This window comes from Podarcis melisellensis (genome assembly GCF_964234715.1).
Source record: "Podarcis melisellensis genome assembly, chromosome: 14".
NCBI lineage: Eukaryota > Metazoa > Chordata > Lepidosauria > Squamata > Lacertidae > Podarcis > Podarcis melisellensis.
Window position 1 is genome coordinate 43,467,036 of NC_138546.1, and position 16,658 is coordinate 43,483,693.

At 44.0% G+C, this 16,658-nt stretch overlaps 1 protein-coding gene across 3 annotated transcripts in view; it reads right to left on the bottom strand.

Annotated features, from left to right (window-relative positions):
- ZNF609 (zinc finger protein 609) overlaps positions 1–12,945 on the bottom strand; it is a 105,445-nt gene extending 92,500 nt beyond the window's left edge. For 2 of the 3 annotated variants that reach the window (XM_081888398.1, XM_081888395.1), the window contains exon 1: positions 12,731–12,945. The gene's annotated coding sequence lies outside the window, so the exon portion shown is untranslated. Of the gene's footprint in view, positions 1–12,549; positions 12,646–12,730 lie in introns of those variants that run through there. The other variant, XM_081888396.1, reaches the window with a different exon arrangement.
- Positions 12,946–16,658: the final 3,713 nt, after the last annotated feature.

Genomic DNA, 16,658 nt, shown 5'->3' on the forward strand with positions numbered 1-16,658 from the left:
AGTTCACCGCCTCTGTCTCAGGCACCCTCGTGCCAAGTTTTCTGATGATACCTCAAGGTGCCTAAACCTATGCTGAAAAATGGGAAAAGTCATGTCAAATTCACATTTTGGTATGGCATCTGGCATCCAAACATTGGCAATGACCATAGTTCCCAGCTCAGGAAGGTTTGTGCTGAGTTTGGCAATGAAATCTCAAGAGGCAGCTAAACCTATGGAGGACAGAAGGGCAGACAGACAGAGAAACCACTTTCTAAAATATATAGTAGATAATAATCAAGACCTTCCTCCCAATCCCATCACTTGTGTGAGTATTACAAGACAGAAGAGCCACAGGCAGAAGAAGCAGATTTGAGTCAATACGGCTCTAAGTTACATAAAAGCTAAAGTCTAGTAAGTTAACATGTTCCTCCAAAAAGAATGCACGGTTCCATCAAAACTGGTCCTGAGCACCTGTGTGCCTGACAAAGTAAATGACCCACTTCTAGCACATTGTGACATACATTTTTGAAACCCTTTCCTAAACTTTCAGATATGAGTGGCAGAAGAATGTCAGCTCAGCATTAGAATGAAAGACCACAAAGTATTCATATCTGTTAAGAATCTTAAATTATAAATAGCCTTTGCTGCACATTTTCCTAATATATTAAGTCTTATAATCCATAACCACAACTGGTATGCAAGCAACAGAGAGTTCAACTTGGACATTTTGACCCTTCAATAAAATATGAAAGACTGCTTGAAACTGCAAAGCAGGCAAAAGCCACCTCTTGGCTCCTCTGGAAGTCCACTAACACTGCACACCCTAAATAATACAGAGTTTTGTATGAAAAGGCAAACCTCATATATCACTACTCAAAAGTGCAATGGTCCTGTTCAGAATTCCCACACATTAACAATGCAACCTTAAGCATGTTTACACAGACATAAGCCTCACTGAGCTCTATGGTGCTTACTTCCTGGTAAATATGTGTATAGTATTGTGTTGCCATTCCATTATTAAGGTGGCCCAGAGTAATTAAACTTCATTGTTCCAAAGAGTTTAAGCACACCAAATTATAAAGTCTGTTCTCAAAAGGATTCACAACCTTTAATAAATTCTACCCTGGCCAATTCTGGAATGAGCAGAAAACCTCTGGGGTTTTTATGGGGGGGGGGGTAATAAAAAGTGCTTATAGCAAGATTGTTCTACAAAACTAGATCTCTCCATTTGTACAAAATGCTTGTTCAAATATTATTTCAGCTCCCACTACTGAAATGTGGGTGGTGGGATGGGGATTTGTTGGGAACAATTTGAACCACCTATAATTTTAATATTCTGGGTGGCTGCCTCATGCAGTTGTGGAATTTGAAGGTAAATGCCTGTTCCACACCAATGAGCACCCAGGGAAAAGCAATTATTACAGGACACTTCTTTAAAGAAAACTTCAAAGCACTCTTAACAAAGGCAGACTACATAACTGGATCAATCTAAATAAACCATGAGCAACACCTATAACTTCAACCTCTGGAAAACAAACCTTGTGGCCAGATTCAGGGGGGGCATCTGCAGAACAATGGCCTAGAATGCCCAGGGAGTGACCTCTACCCTAACCTCATGGCCTGGCCCCTCAAAAAGGTCACTGGGTGCTGTCTGCTGCATGGCTTGTTCTTTCCTTCCTGGCCCCCAGTGCATTTGGGCAGGAGACAGACTGGACTAAGGGCCTCCCCAGGGAAACTATGAATAGGCAGCTCTGGAAGCCTTGCTGCCTCCACTGGAGACAATATATATATATATATATCTCAGATTCTAAACATGATGGGCTTTTGCTTTATGGGCTAATGGCCTCAGTTCCAAGCGTTCAATAACTAATTAAGCAAGGCATGCTGGAGCTAGGTGGGGCTTTGCATGTGGCAGAATGCTTACCTGCACTTGCAATATTTCTTCTGCTGTCATGTGTTAACCTCACAACTGGGATAAAAAGGTTCATATTACACTGTCACCCCAGAGCAGTAGGTCTGCCCTGCACTAGTGTTGAAACAAGCCTCTTATCTGAATTGAGCAGCTCACAGAGCTGTGGTTGACCAGGTGCTGCTCTTTCCAATGGCTTAGGATGCCAAATGGTTGCTCCACACATTACTTTTTCAATACAGTGGTACCTCCGTTTACTAATGTAATCCGTTCTGGAAGTCCATTCTTAAACCGAGGCGTGCTTTCCCTAATGAGGCCTCCTGCCACCGGTGCCCTTCCACCATTCAGATTCCGTTCTTAGACTGTGGTAAAATTTACAAACCGGGACACTACTTCCGGTTTTGTGGAGTTCATAAACCGACTAGTTCTTAAACAGGGCTGTTCTTAAACCAAGGTATGCAGTTTCTCTCAGTGACAGAAAAAAGCACATACCCCCCCTTCATGTGCAGAGGGTAACATGAGTCACTTTTGCTTCAAGTTAAGTATTGCAACAGAAGTTAGTGCTGCTTTGTCCCTCTTTCAGCAAATCAAAACATTTCCCAGAGAAAGGCAACACTTTGAGAATTGTTATACTGCTTCCTTGAAGTAAACATAAAATTCAGCATGTGTGCTGTGTTTTTCAACAGGCAACACAAATACATTTATGACTTTTTGAAATAATAATTATTTAAAAGATTTTTGTAATAACCTTGACATTCCAATAGGTTTTAAAGGGACAAAAATGGCCTTTTACCATTAATACCCCATTTCAAGCCACAAAGAAGAAGAAGCTTTAATCAGATGTGGACAGCAGCTGTAACATCTGTGGCATTAATTTGTTTTCAAAAACTACACAGAAGTTTTACAATCAGGCACTTAAGAAGCATTATATAAACATCTCCACATAGGAAGTATGGTAAACTTTGCTTGGAGAGGCTTCAGTTCCTATTCACAGGATACATTTCATTTCCTCTACACTACCTGCAGGCAAATAGAGTCACTAATCCTCCCTACCATATCTACATGGGTCCTACCATCTTAAAAGAATGGTACACATGTCAACATGTGTGCACATGTCCCATTGCACTAAGGCACAAAGAACAATTCTGCCTGATCAACCATGTCCAGACACAGAATATGTTACACCGAATCCAGTGTTAAGTACCTGCTCTTTGGAAGAATGTTTAGAATGACTGGTGCACTTACAGTAAAGTCATACTTTGTTTTAGAGTTTAGACAATGGCTTACTGGGGTGTGTGCACCAGACCACTACCAAAACGTAACTGCAGGAAGCCCCACCTGTATCGTTTAATCATCTTACACAAATGAAGTTCTAACTATCAGTAAGTTAATTTAATATTAAGTAAAACATCAAACACAACTGTCATAGTTTCATATATATGCAATGAACGACTCACATGAAAAGTATTGTCTCCAGTACCTAGGGACAGGATGAGAGTGAACAGCATCACTTCCTGCATTTTCCCATAGCTTTTATTCCCATGTGTCTACTCAACTAGCCTCCTTTTTTTCTCATCCAAGCCAAAAGCTTATGAACTCTGGGATTATGTATATGTGTGTGTATATATGTATATGTGTGTGTATGTCTGTGTGTGTGTATGAACTCTGAGATGTATGTGTTTACGAACATTACTGCAGAAATTAAACATGTACTCATAGGAAATAAACCTATTTTTTCAATAGTTATAATTTATTCTGAAAGAGAAATATGAATTTCCACATTGGAGTACATTTTAGCTGGTCACTTCCATAGAACCAAGTGATTTATCAGATAGTTACAAAAGGTGGGATTGAAAGGTGTTTAAATATGAAAAATATACAGAGTATGGCCAGTTTTGAAGAGCTATTATTTACGATAACTTTTAAAAATATATAAAGAGAAGGGACGTTAACATCACATACATTGTGCCTCCTCTGCCTAATTTTGATATATATGTTTTTAACTTTTCAAAGCTGTTGAAGTGACAGAGGCAGTTTTGTACATCTATCTAATGCCTCAAAAACAAGAAAAGCTAATATTCAACCCACAAAGTTAACGAAGTCTTTTAACTGCCTTGGTCTGCCGAAATTTCTGTGAACTCCTTCCCTTCATGCAACTGCTCTCAATCTACTCCTTTTAGAGTTTCATGGGCAAAGCCTTGGCAAGCAGGCAGTGCTACTCAGAACAAACATTGCCCTGAAACCCAGTAGCATTTCCTACTACAAGTCCACACTGACTGCAGAGATGGATTGCTTCTCATGTGAGAAGGCAAATACATCCAGAACCTGAAAGGACAAAAAGCAGAAAGGGTGTGCACATTGCTGTGGAAGCATAAAGCACCTGGGCACAGATTTCAACTGCTGCAAGGTTGTGCCTGGTGGCTAGGCTGGTGCTTTGTTTAATTCTATCAGTCCATGCCCTTCCAAGTATTTCCACCTGGAACCTTATCAGCAAGTTCTAGGACCCAGTTCAAAAGCCTCTGAAAAGTGCTCTCTGTGTTGCTGATCAAGGTATTTAATTAATAATGGCCCCAGAACCTCAACAGTGCAGCTATAACTTATTTCCTTCTTTCTTTTTTGAACTAAATAGCATATTTCATGAGTGAGGTGTTTGGTCTGATCACAGCATAAAGGTTAACGGTAAAGGGACCCCTGACCATTAGGTCCAGTCATGGACAACTCTGGGGTTGTGGCGCTCATCTCGCTTTACCGGAGTCGGTGTACAGCTTCCAGGTTATGTGGCCAGCACGACTAAGCCGCTTCTGGCGAACCAGAGCAGTGCACAGAAACGCCGTTTACCTTCCCGCCAGAGCAGTACCTATTTATCTACTTGCACTCCGCACTTTCGAACTGCTAGGTTGGCAGGAGCAGGGACCGAGAAACGGAAGCTCACCCCGTTGCAGGGATTCGAACCACCGACCTTCTGATCGGTTTAACCCACAGCGCCACCTGCATCCCATGATCACAGCATAGTAACTGTCTATTAGGATTTGCAGCTGAAGTGGTTTGTTGGAGAATAAAATTCTTCTATATGCAGCTTACACCAAAGCAACACTTGAGCAAAGGAACAGAAAATTCTTTAGCAAATCTTGGCAAACAGCTGCTTATATTGTTTATAATTTTTTAAAGCCAATTATTCATTGTACATTATACAGAAGAGCGAAGTGTAGGAGAACAGTCTGTCTTCCAGCACTTTTGAGAGAATAAGCTCTTATGCATATATTCCAAGTTCAATGGCTTCAAAATATCTGTCCGGATCCTTCAGTGAGTCTCCAAAGATATGCTAAATCTTTCTCAGAAGTGGGAATGCACATGGAGAGAATAGCACAAAAGGAGCAATGTCTTACAGTGCACCAAAAGATTTCAAACAAACAAAAGCAGCCTCCATTGTACCCAGCAATCACCTGGCTCCAGCCCAGGCCTCCTGCCCCACCTCCCCGTTGAATAAGCACTGAGGACTGCTCTTCAGTAAGCTTCTGTTGTTCTTTAACATGTACAAGCAACTGATCCAAGTTAAAACTAACCTGCTTCTGCAAAGGTCACAGAAGGGTCTCCCACCCTTTCAATGAGCCAGCAACCACGTGATCAGCTTGAAGCCTTTCATAAAGCCAGCCAGACACCTTAAAAGAAATGTTCTTTTCATAACTCTTTCCTGCAGCAGCTCACTTAAAATCATAAGCATGCTATATTTACAAGAGCTCCAGCAGCAGAGACAGAAGGCTTGTTTGAATTATGTTTCTTTCAAATCGAGAGAAAGCACTCCAAACAAGACCCGGGCCCATTACACTAAGTAGCTAACCAAGACGTTGACCCTATTACTGATTATACACAGAAGAGGTGGTGGGGAACCTCTAGTCTGCAGGCCTAATTAGGCCCACCACAGATCCCAATTTGGCCCACAAGACAGTTTTCCCCCAAACCACACCCCACTTGCCCTATCCGTGACATCATCTGTGATGTCAGCAGTGGGCAGGTATAGACATGGCTAGAAAGGAAAAAATCAGGAGCTCCTGATTGTTCCTTAGCAAGCAGGGTTGCCCTTCAGTGCCAATCAGCTGATCAGCTCTGACATAGAACCTCCCTGGAATCTGCTGCACTAGAGCAAGGGTAGGCAACCTAAGGCACATGGGCCACAAGCAGCCCATGGGGTTGTTTAACCAACCCCCAAGGAGTGGTGGAACTTCATGCTCTGGCACCGGGGGGGCGGAGAGCAGGCAGGGGCAGGGCTGGCATGCGTCCTGTGGGCATGGGGTGCCACCTGCGGGGGGCATGGCACCCAGCACGGGCAGGGGGCACCCCACAGGGATCCAGTGCGCTCCCCACACACTCCTCTTCCTCCGCCAGTGCCCCTGAGCGGCCTGCTCGGTGAGTCCCCGTGCACTACGCTAAACCAACGCAGGGACTCACTTCCATGATGCTAAAAATCGCATCTGTGCATGCTCAGAGACCAAAAATCGCATCTGAGCAGATGCAGACACCAGAAATTGTGTCTGCGCAGACGCAGGCGCCAGAAAACGCGGCTGCACATGCTCACGCACACACGATCCAGCCCACAAAGGGATCTCCACTGGAGTGAACTGGCCCAAACAAGGTAAACCTTGACGACCCCTGCACTAGAGGCTTTCCTGTCAAGAACTCACTAGTGCAGTCAAAGGGGATGGAGGAAGTGGTTTGGGTTCAAAGCACTAGATGATTTTTCTGCAGAAGGAAAAACATGCAGTTTTTAAATGGAGCATTTTTTCTCTCCAGAGCAAGTCTCTTAGAAGATGTATTCCTAGTGCCAATCAGATGGCTGGCACTGAAATCACATCTTCAAATATGATTGTGGTAACCACCACTTAGCTGATCATTGGTTACAGCATTTTCCTTTGAACTTTAACAAGTGTCAGTCACCTGATGTCATTATGTTGCCAGGTGATTGACAGCTGGGTGGACCTGTTCACCTATCAATTGTGACTTGCAAGGGGTGGAGGATTTTGGAATGTGACCCACTGGATGGATACAATTCCCCAACTTTGATCTAGTGATTTAAGACACTGAACAAGGTGAAAAGAAAGATAGAAATATTTCAGCATAACTTCCTGGTGAATGTTTGCCCAGAAGCAAACTGTAATATAATCCCAACAGTGAACCATTTACCACTAAGAAATACAGGGTACACTTCAAAGTTTGCAAGCATCTACCAAATCATGTACAGCTATATGAACCTATCTGTACACCAAGTTCATATTTAGAGGTCCTTCAGAGGGTGCCTCCAAAGCAGGTGATTGCTGGAAAGAGTAATCCTTGGTTGTGGCACCGTGCCATGGATTAGTCTCCTGAAACTCACTTTGATGAATTTCTACCACCTAAAGACAACCTCTATTTGTCCAGGATGTCTAAGGAGATAGATAGATAGATAGATAGATAGATAGATAGATAGATAGATAGATAGATAGAATACTTTCCTTATATGCAACTCAAGGTGACTTACACACACAGTGTAAACAATCAAACCAGTTCAAACAAACCATCAATAAAAACCTAAAAGCACATCAATACAAATATTACAGATCCAGCCCCACTAAAAGAATCCGTAAGTACTTAAAATTCTTCAAATTAAGGGCCAAAGGTCTGGGGGAAAAATAGGTAAGGATGGCACAAGGCAATCCACCCTGAGGAGAACAAGTGGGGAACCACCACTGAAAAAGCCCACTCTCATGCTACCATGATGGAAATGCTTTATTGCTGCATTTCTGTGGTTCTTAATTATACTGTGTTTATCTTTGTGATTACTCGCTTTGAAATTATTGAAGAGCAGGATAGCAGGGTATTGATTCAATAAATACAAGCAAATTAGCTTACAGTGCCCAACAATAACCCAAAGTATTGGGCTTAGGCACCAATTTCATTTTTAGTGTCAGCACCAGTTGGAAACTTCTTAGTGCTTACTAAGACAGAGCAAACAACCACCTATTCAGTTGCCATCTTATGCATGCCTGTCCAAAACTACTATTGGTGGAACTTCTAGTTGTCACTCTGCCACCCTGGAATTACACACTATTTAACACTGTATTTAACACTGCAAGTTAAATACAGCATTTTATCAGAATTTGCTTATTCTGCACCATGTTGCTTATCTTTCACATTTTATTTTGAAGAGGTACACAAGATTCTGAAATATTTGGAGAGAAGTATGATGCTATGCTCAGATATATGAAAGAAAAGGTAGCAGTACCGGTCCCCCTGAACATTTGAGAATTTACCACTACCCATGTGCTTTGAAATGTCACCTCCACAACCATTAGAGAAATTATGTTAGAACTAAAATCCTCATGAATATGAATCAGATTCCTTGTATAACTGATTCAACATGGACTGTACTTATAAACAACTTTCAGATTGGCATAAAGTGGGTTGCAACTTCCCTAAGTATAAGCACATCATTGTGGTAAAAATAGTCAAATACAGGATAAAAGGCAACCTTACAGTTTCAGATTAAGAAGAAGATTGGATGGCTATCTGTCAGAGATTTGTTAGTTGTGATTCCGGCTTTGCAGGGAGTTGGACTAGATGCCCTTTGGGTTCCTTCAAACTTGAAAATTCTATGATGATCCATCACAGGGTGGTCCAACGTTTCATACCAAGAGGGCTACAAGAGTAATTTTGACATGGAAATGTGTGTTGCATTCTCCCAGCTGGGTAAGCAAGGCACCAGGCTTTGAGAAGGAGGCACGAGGATCAGGCAGGGTCTTAGATCCTTCCCATCTCCTTTCCAAAGCTGAGAAAGCACTAGATCTTGGGAAGGAGAACTCTAGGACCCTGTCAGAGCCTTGCACCTTCTTCCCAAAGCCCAGTGCCTCCTTACCTGGATTTGGGAAGGTAGTGATGCATCAGATCACATTGCATTTTACCATAAAGATGTAGTGTTCATGGATTATGAGCATTAGCAATCCTTACCAAAAGCGATAGAAAATCTAAAATAATGGTCATGTTTGGATGATAATTTATTTGCTTAGTGAACAGAGACATGAAAGATATTTTGGTTACACACTACAACCCTTTGTGCGAGTCAGCAAACAAACCAGGAAGCCTTCCGTTAACTATAGTTCCCATTTGGTCTGAACCAGGAAACTAACAGTTTTGGAATAAGCTAGGATATTAAAACATGGATTTAAATTGGCTTTATATCCTGGCTTATGTGCACAGCCAAAAGCATCATTTCATATCTCAGCTTATTAAGTCAAGATTGTCTGAATGCAGCCAATACCAGTAATAGTAGAAGCATTAAAAAATTAGAAAATATGAACATCCTTTTCAGCATGAAACAATCTTAATGAAGAAAACCACAGAGAGTTTAGATTGCCAAGAAGAATAATCAAGAGCTAACTAAAGGTTTTGTTTTTTTTGGGGGGGACAAGATACAGCTCTCTTCATATTTATTAGAAAATGGAAGCCTGCCAGAAAATCAGCAGGGCCATTAGACATCCAAGGTCTGCAATTTCTCATTTTGGACAATGGAGACATTGCAAGAAATAAAGCTACAAAATTCGTTACATCTTGAAACAAAGTATCTCTAAGATTCTTTTCAACTGCCAAATCTGAAAAAATGTCACACAGCCACATGTACAAGATTTTCATTCATTCTTAACTTCTAAGAATTCAAACAAAATATTAGGTAACATTAAAGAACTATTGACACCAATACATAACCCTTGAAATCTGCTTCTAAACCAAATGATTAGAAAATAGTTAATGTAATATAGATTTTCCTTTTTAGTAAGATTTTCAACACAATCCTAGAAATGCTAGAGTCTGACCTTAACTTCAGGCAAGGGGACAAACAGACTATTAACAATAAAGTGGGTAAACACGTGGATCAACATAAAGCAAAAGTGTAGGTCACAAATATTTAACATGCTTAAAATATGTTAATATGAATTATCTAATTAGTACACTAGCTTTCAAAGCAAACCTTTTAACAAGAAATGTTTCCCTGCCCCCCGAACAACCACTGGCTGTAAAATAGTTTAAGTGAATCGATTTTTACAATGAAGGTGGCAGCACTGCATTCACTAGGATTCGCACCAAACCTTGATCATGATCTGCCCTTTAAGTCCAAATGATACCAAAGAATTGCAGAATGCTACAGCATTAGAATGAGCAAAGTCATCGATTAAGTTTACAGTGTAAATCTATGCCTGCTTACTCAGAAATTGCACTTTCTTTAATTTGGTTTATTCACTAGCAAGAGTTTAGGTTTGCAGAATTAGGATATTGAGCTAAGTCTATCACTGATGTCATGCATTATAGTTGTTAAGAACCACATTATAGTCACACCACTCAGAAGGGCAACATAATAATTTAGCTACTAGCAGCACAACCACCTACTTTACAAATTCAAACTTGAGAACAGTTGTTTGGGAAATAATCATGGCTCCTATTTTACTATGTGTTATGGTTACAGCATAATCTAAAGATTATTAACCTCTTGCAGGGGTTCACAACCCATGCAGTCCTAGAAGGATTTTGTGCTGAGCCCACAAAATAGTGAAGGGTATACATCAAATAACCATTTTTACACAGCAATGGCTATAGTTATAGAAGAAGGAAACCTTGACAGTGTTCTTATGTACCAGTCAAATAGCCATCTCAAGAAGTATAAATCACAAACGTAGCAGAAAAATTTAAGCACCCAGCAGGGATCAGACACATACTATCCTGGATTCATTTTAACAGGCCATTTCAACCTGCCCACTCATTTCCTCCTAAAGCAGTCTTTAAGCAGCCTTCACTTCTTCCCATCCAGGGCACCAATGAGGAGCTGTCATTTCGCACTCTAGAGACAGGCATAATTCAGGCACAGAAGCAGCAAGGACATCTAGAAACACTGCAGGGATAAAACAGGTTTGAAAACCATGTTCTCAATGCATCACTGTTCAGAAACACAACCAACCTGTACATTACACAGTAAGACAACTCATTCAGAACACCATCTGTGATTTTGTACCATTCTAATAAATATTGAAAGTAGCTGCATGGTTTTACTACTGGAGCGACCAGCCTACAGCCAACCACTCAATTTCTTCTAGGCAAGAAGTTTGCAAGAGCATCACTTGCACTGCACACATCCCACAGGTATGTCAGGCAAAGCTGGGTTTATCTCTCAGGCTAAGTAGGGCATCTTGATAACACCCAGTAGTAAACAGAAAATGGAAGCAGCTTTACTTCCTCAAAAACAGATGTCTATATGGAAACACACACAAGAACCTATAATACCAAACATACCTTGAAATAACTACCTGAAGCTGATTTTGGGCTGGTTTACCTGATGACTGTACTACCAAATGGCAACTTCTCGGAATCTATGCCCAATCACATGTAAAATACCATAAGAAATTTCTATCTATTGACACAATGCTTTTCAATTATATGCTCAAGATGAGTCATCAGTTGCCAGTTAACAGCACAACAGCCCCCAGGTACTCACCTCAGAAGTGTTTGGGACCAGCTTGTGACAAGCTTGTGAGGATGCTTCACACTGCCCCTACAACAGCAGAAGCTCTGAGAAGTCCCATCAAGGTGCAGAGCTCACAACAGTTGTACAGGCAACACCCACACGCATAAAACTACTCTGAATATAACGCAAAAGCAGACACTGATGCTCCCAAGGAAACTAAAGGTTATTGTGAAACACCCCCAAACGATAAGGATTCATGGCACACACGTACACAAACATGTAACCTGCCTCTTATCAAATGTATGACTACTCACACCAGTTCGCTAATCCTGGTAGCCTCCAGTGACATTTCATGGTGACCCTGGCCATGCCCTCTGTGCACAAAAGGCTCCACATTCAGCATGAAGGAAACCAGGTCACACGCAATTCCAGACCATTGTGTACATTGGAGTCGAAGCAACCCATCTGTTAAGTTTCCAGATGCACCGCAAGGATGCCCACATACATGTGGGCATGCATGCGTCCACGGTAACAGTGTTAACCCCTCATCTGGACCTGCATGCTGTCGGACTTTAGGTGTCCCCACATTCAGTGCAGGTCCATTCATCTCTCTCTCTCTCGGGCCACCCTACGCCTAGCTGACACGGGGCTGCCCCCCCCCCCCGACGAACCCCATGTGCTCGGGAGCACAAGCCCCGCTTTTGTGCGAGCGAGTGCGCGGGCGGCGGCGGCGGCAACTCCACGCGAACCCGTCCGCCGTAGAGCCCGAAAGGAAGCCGTCCGCCACCACAACATTTCCAAGGTGCCACAAGGCTCCTTTTGTTGTTGCTGATGCAACAGACTTAGCACCCCTCCCCCTCCCCCCCCCGCCACTCTGGGAACTGTTACCTGGTCTCGAGACTCCAAATGTGTTGTGTTTGTGGGGGGGGGGCGAGAGAGGAGGGGGCGCACGGAGGACCGGGGGGGGGGGAAAGCAAGGAAAGTGGAGAAGCAGGTAGAGACCACCACCATTACACGCGCGCGCGCGCGCACAGGCGCCCATCATGGAAGAGGCGGGGAGAAAGGCTCCCCCTCCCCCTCTTGCGGGTCCTCGAGCGAGGAGGTGGCGATCCACTTGGACTGAAGAAGGGATCTTATTAACCCGTTTGTGTGTTTTTTTCGGGGGGGGGCAGAATCTCCTCACCGACTCTGGCTCCTCCGGCCTGACAAGAAGCGTGGAAGGAGGCCCGGGGCCTGGTGTGGCGCCGCCATGAGCAGCCCAGCCCCAGCGCGCCCTCTCGCCCGCTCCCCGCGCACGAGCCTCTGCCGTTTCCCTGCCTCCCTCCCTCCCCTCCCCCTCCGTCTCTTTCTCTCCTCAGACTCACCCTCGGGTTCCGGCCGGTGCCGGGCGCGCCCCTCAGCCGCTTCCTCCATGGAGCCGCGCTACTACCTCGCCGCCGCCGTCGCCTTAAGGGCCCGGCCCCGCCGCCATGGCCGCCTGAGGAGAAGCGAGGAAAGGGGAGGTCTGGCGCGCCGCAGTCCCGGCTCTCGGCTCCGCTCGGCCCTCCCTCAGCGCGGCCGCCGCCGCCGCCAGAAAGGGAGGGGGCAGCTGAGGGGCGCTGGGTATCGCTGAGCTCAAGCCCCGGATCTGAGGGTGGCGGGAAAACGCGGAGGCAGGAGTCAGGAGCGGGAAGGAAAAGCCGGGAGAAGGGCTCGCTTTTATGCGCCGCTCCTCCTGGGAACCGGAGGAAAACCCGGAGCGCGGATGAAAGGGAAGGGGTGACAACCCTCCGGAAGGAAAAGTTCCTGCGCGAGGAAGAGGAAGGGAAAAGGGGGGAGGGGGGATGATCCGCAACTCCAGAAGGCTACAAAGCGAGTTTCTAGCGGGCTGCGCGGGCCCCGTAATTTGGAATGATCCAGTTTTGCAAAACACACACACACAAAAAAAACAACAACCCAGTTCAAGGCAAGGGCGCTCAGAGTTTGCCCCTGTTGAGTGCAAGGCTGGTTACTCTCGAGTAAGCGTGCATCGGCTGTGCAGCCTTAGCTGGCGAGGCGGGCTGGATCAAGGAGGGCTGCCCGCGACCCTCCAGGTGTTGGTGGACTACAAATCCCCTCTGCTGCAGAAGGCATGGCCGATGGTCAGAGATTACAGACGTTGTGGTGTGGTGGCGGCAGTGGTAAAGGTTGCCATATCTCAACAAGTGAAATTCCTGACGCCTGCAAAGTTGTTGAGCTTTTTAAAGGAAGACCCCATAATTTTTCCCATCACACTACCATGCATCCAGGTTTTCCCTGACATTTCCCTGACGCCATTTTTACACCTGAAAACCAGGAGTCTCAGGAGTTGGTAGAGCCTGAGACTCTTCATCTCAGAGTCTCTAGTTCATGACCCCTGTTGGGCAAAAGATGCCTGCATTGCAAGCTAGATGGTCCTTTCCAACTTTACAATTCTGTGATTCTAACACCAGGAGAGCCACAGGCTCCCTACCCCTGAACTGTATGAAGGAGAATCCTTGCTTGTAGCCCTAAAGCCCACTTGCTATAAAGAATAAGACCCAGTGAAGATAGGAGTGGCTTAGGACTTCACTGCATCCCTAGTGCTCAATGAATTGGGAGCACCTTTTTAGCTGATTAAAAGCTTTTTCAGCTAATCTAATCAATTAATCAGCCCAGTGTTGCAACTATCATAATAACAATACAGTATACTCTTAATTATTATCCTGACTGTGAAACAAGGAAGAGATCATTCTTTGGGATTAACCCAAAGGATAGCTGTTGACCTTGAGTATATGGTGAAGGCCTGAACTTGGAAGCTAGTTTTCCACAGGCAGGGGCTTTTGAAGTGAGGGGACACAACATTCTTCAGTTGCAGTCCACAGCTCAGTTACTCTTTACTGTGTGTAGAGCAAGCCTTAGTCTAACCATATTTTATTGGAAGTGACTCAGAAGTGGCACCTGCTGCAATAAGCTGCAGAGTACCTTCACACCCTTACCGGAGTGCCTCTTTAGCCAGAAATGCTCTTCTTCTGGGCATCATAACCTTTGTAAGGAGTTCAAGCAGAACATTCCACCCCTCCTCCTTTCTTTCCCTGACAACAACAAGCAATTCCATGGCTACACTCCTCCTTGCTCAACCCTCCATACTCAGTCCACCTTAGGCTTTTATTTAACCCCTGTGTGTGTTTTCAAAGTTGTGTTGTACTTCTGCAAACATCAGGGTTCTACTGAGCATGCTATCACTCCCCACTCTTGTTTCTCAGCAGCCCTCATATCTCAGGGGAAGGGTATCTCAAGGGTACAGCATCTATCTTACTTGCAAAAGGTCCCAGGCTGTTACAGTCCCTGGCATCTCTGATAGAGACTCCTGGCTGAAACCCTGGAGAGGCAGACAATGCCAACAGTCCTGAAATGGTGGACCAATGGTCTGCCCCCAGTACTACAACAACAACAACAACAACAATTTATTATTTATACCCCGCCGATCTGGCTGGGTTTCCTTAGCCACTCTGGCGGCTTCCAACCAAATATTAAAAGCACAATACAGCATTAAACATTAAAAAACTTCCCTAAACAGGCATCTTCAAGACATCATCTTATGTTCCTGTGTTTTGTTTTGGGTCCAGTCCTGTTGACACTCACCATCAGAGTTCACTGTTAGGAGTGATTAGAAGGCCTAGTCTTTCTACATATTGATGTCCTTCTTCTGTTTCTGGATTAAATTTTCTCAATTTCCCCATAAGCCAACACAATCAGGTTTTTCTAGACACCACTGATTAATTAATATTAGGCAAGGTTACACACATTGTAGGCCCAGAACAGGGAGCTGTTTATTGATTATTTGTTGTTTAGTGAAAATTATACTGACGCAGTAGCAAACTAAAGGGTGGAGTCGTAATTCCAACATATAATAACTGGAGACAACATATAATTACCAATTACTACAACCTTCTTCAGCACACACCCTATTAAATGGAAGCTTGACAAGAGACATGTCCTCTCTTCCCCTAGAAGGAGCAGAGGGTAATCTTGTGGTGACTGCAGAATAGGTATGCCATGTTACACAGCAACTTGCGCTGCTCATTGCATTTATGCTCTCTGCTCTAGACTTGGCACTGGAACTGGGGAGAGAAGGAAGAAAAGGGAGGCAGCAAGGGAATGATCTGCTTTCCTTACTCAGCTGTAAGCAGTTCCTAGCTGAGAGCCCACCATCTCCACACTGTGTCATGATTTACAAGACTGATTGCTGATTAGATTGTTCTGTCCAGTTATGCAATAAATAAAACTGCTTACGCCTGTGAGGGGAATAGCGCAGGCCGTCTGACCCACAGCCACATGCATCTTTGTAACCAGGGGAGATTTATTGCCTTTCAAGAACTTCATCAGACTTCTGCAGATTAGGCCTGGCTTGGCTTGGCTTCAGGTTGCAGTACATTATCTCATTCACAGCTGTTGGGAGAGCTATTCAGAATATGTCTAGTTCCACAAAATAGGCTCTCTTGGCTTGTTGCAGCTGTTTGAGTCAAAGCCTCCCCAGGCCTGTTTTGGATGTTCCAAACCAGGCTGGTAGTCAAAGCATCAAGCAGTGCAGTTTTGGTTTCTACAATATACACAACCAATAGTATATTTTCTCTTTAGGACTTAACAGCACAATCCTGTAAATGCAGGTGTAAGTCCCACTGAGTTGAATGGAACTTACTCCCAGGTAAGTAAGACTGCACCCGCATTGGGCCTCCCTGCAAAAACCAAAAGCCTTTTCATAATGCCAGCTGCAGCTTGGAATGAAACTGATTCTTTTGCAATTTGTACACCATTAGCAGCAATGAAAACCAAAAGGATACAGACAATTTGCAGAACTGAGATGCACTCAGGGGCAGCCGGCCTATGGCCAAAGAGGTACACTTTCTATGATTGCACTTGGCAGGCAGAGAAAAGGGTATGTTCAAGATCCTAAAAATCAGTTTCATCCTTAAAAAAAAAGTTTTTGTTTTCAGTATTGTAATGTACATTTGTTGAAATTGAGTTAGTGTTTTTTGCTTCAAGCATCTTCATACAGTCTAGTATTATAAAATGGAAGGGTCCAGTCTGTCACATTTCCTGTAGGGTTGTTCAATCATTTATTCTGCTGGTGGGGAGGGGACAAAAGATAGAAAAAGCCTCTCTAACTTTTCCAAAGTGACACCTGCAATTCTGGGATACGTTCACAAGATCTGGGTCAAATCATGCTAATGTTCTGGAGAGCTGCAGTTGCCACTCCGTTAATAGTCCTTCAACACTAGAAATTAACTCCTATTGGATCAGGTGGCAAACAAG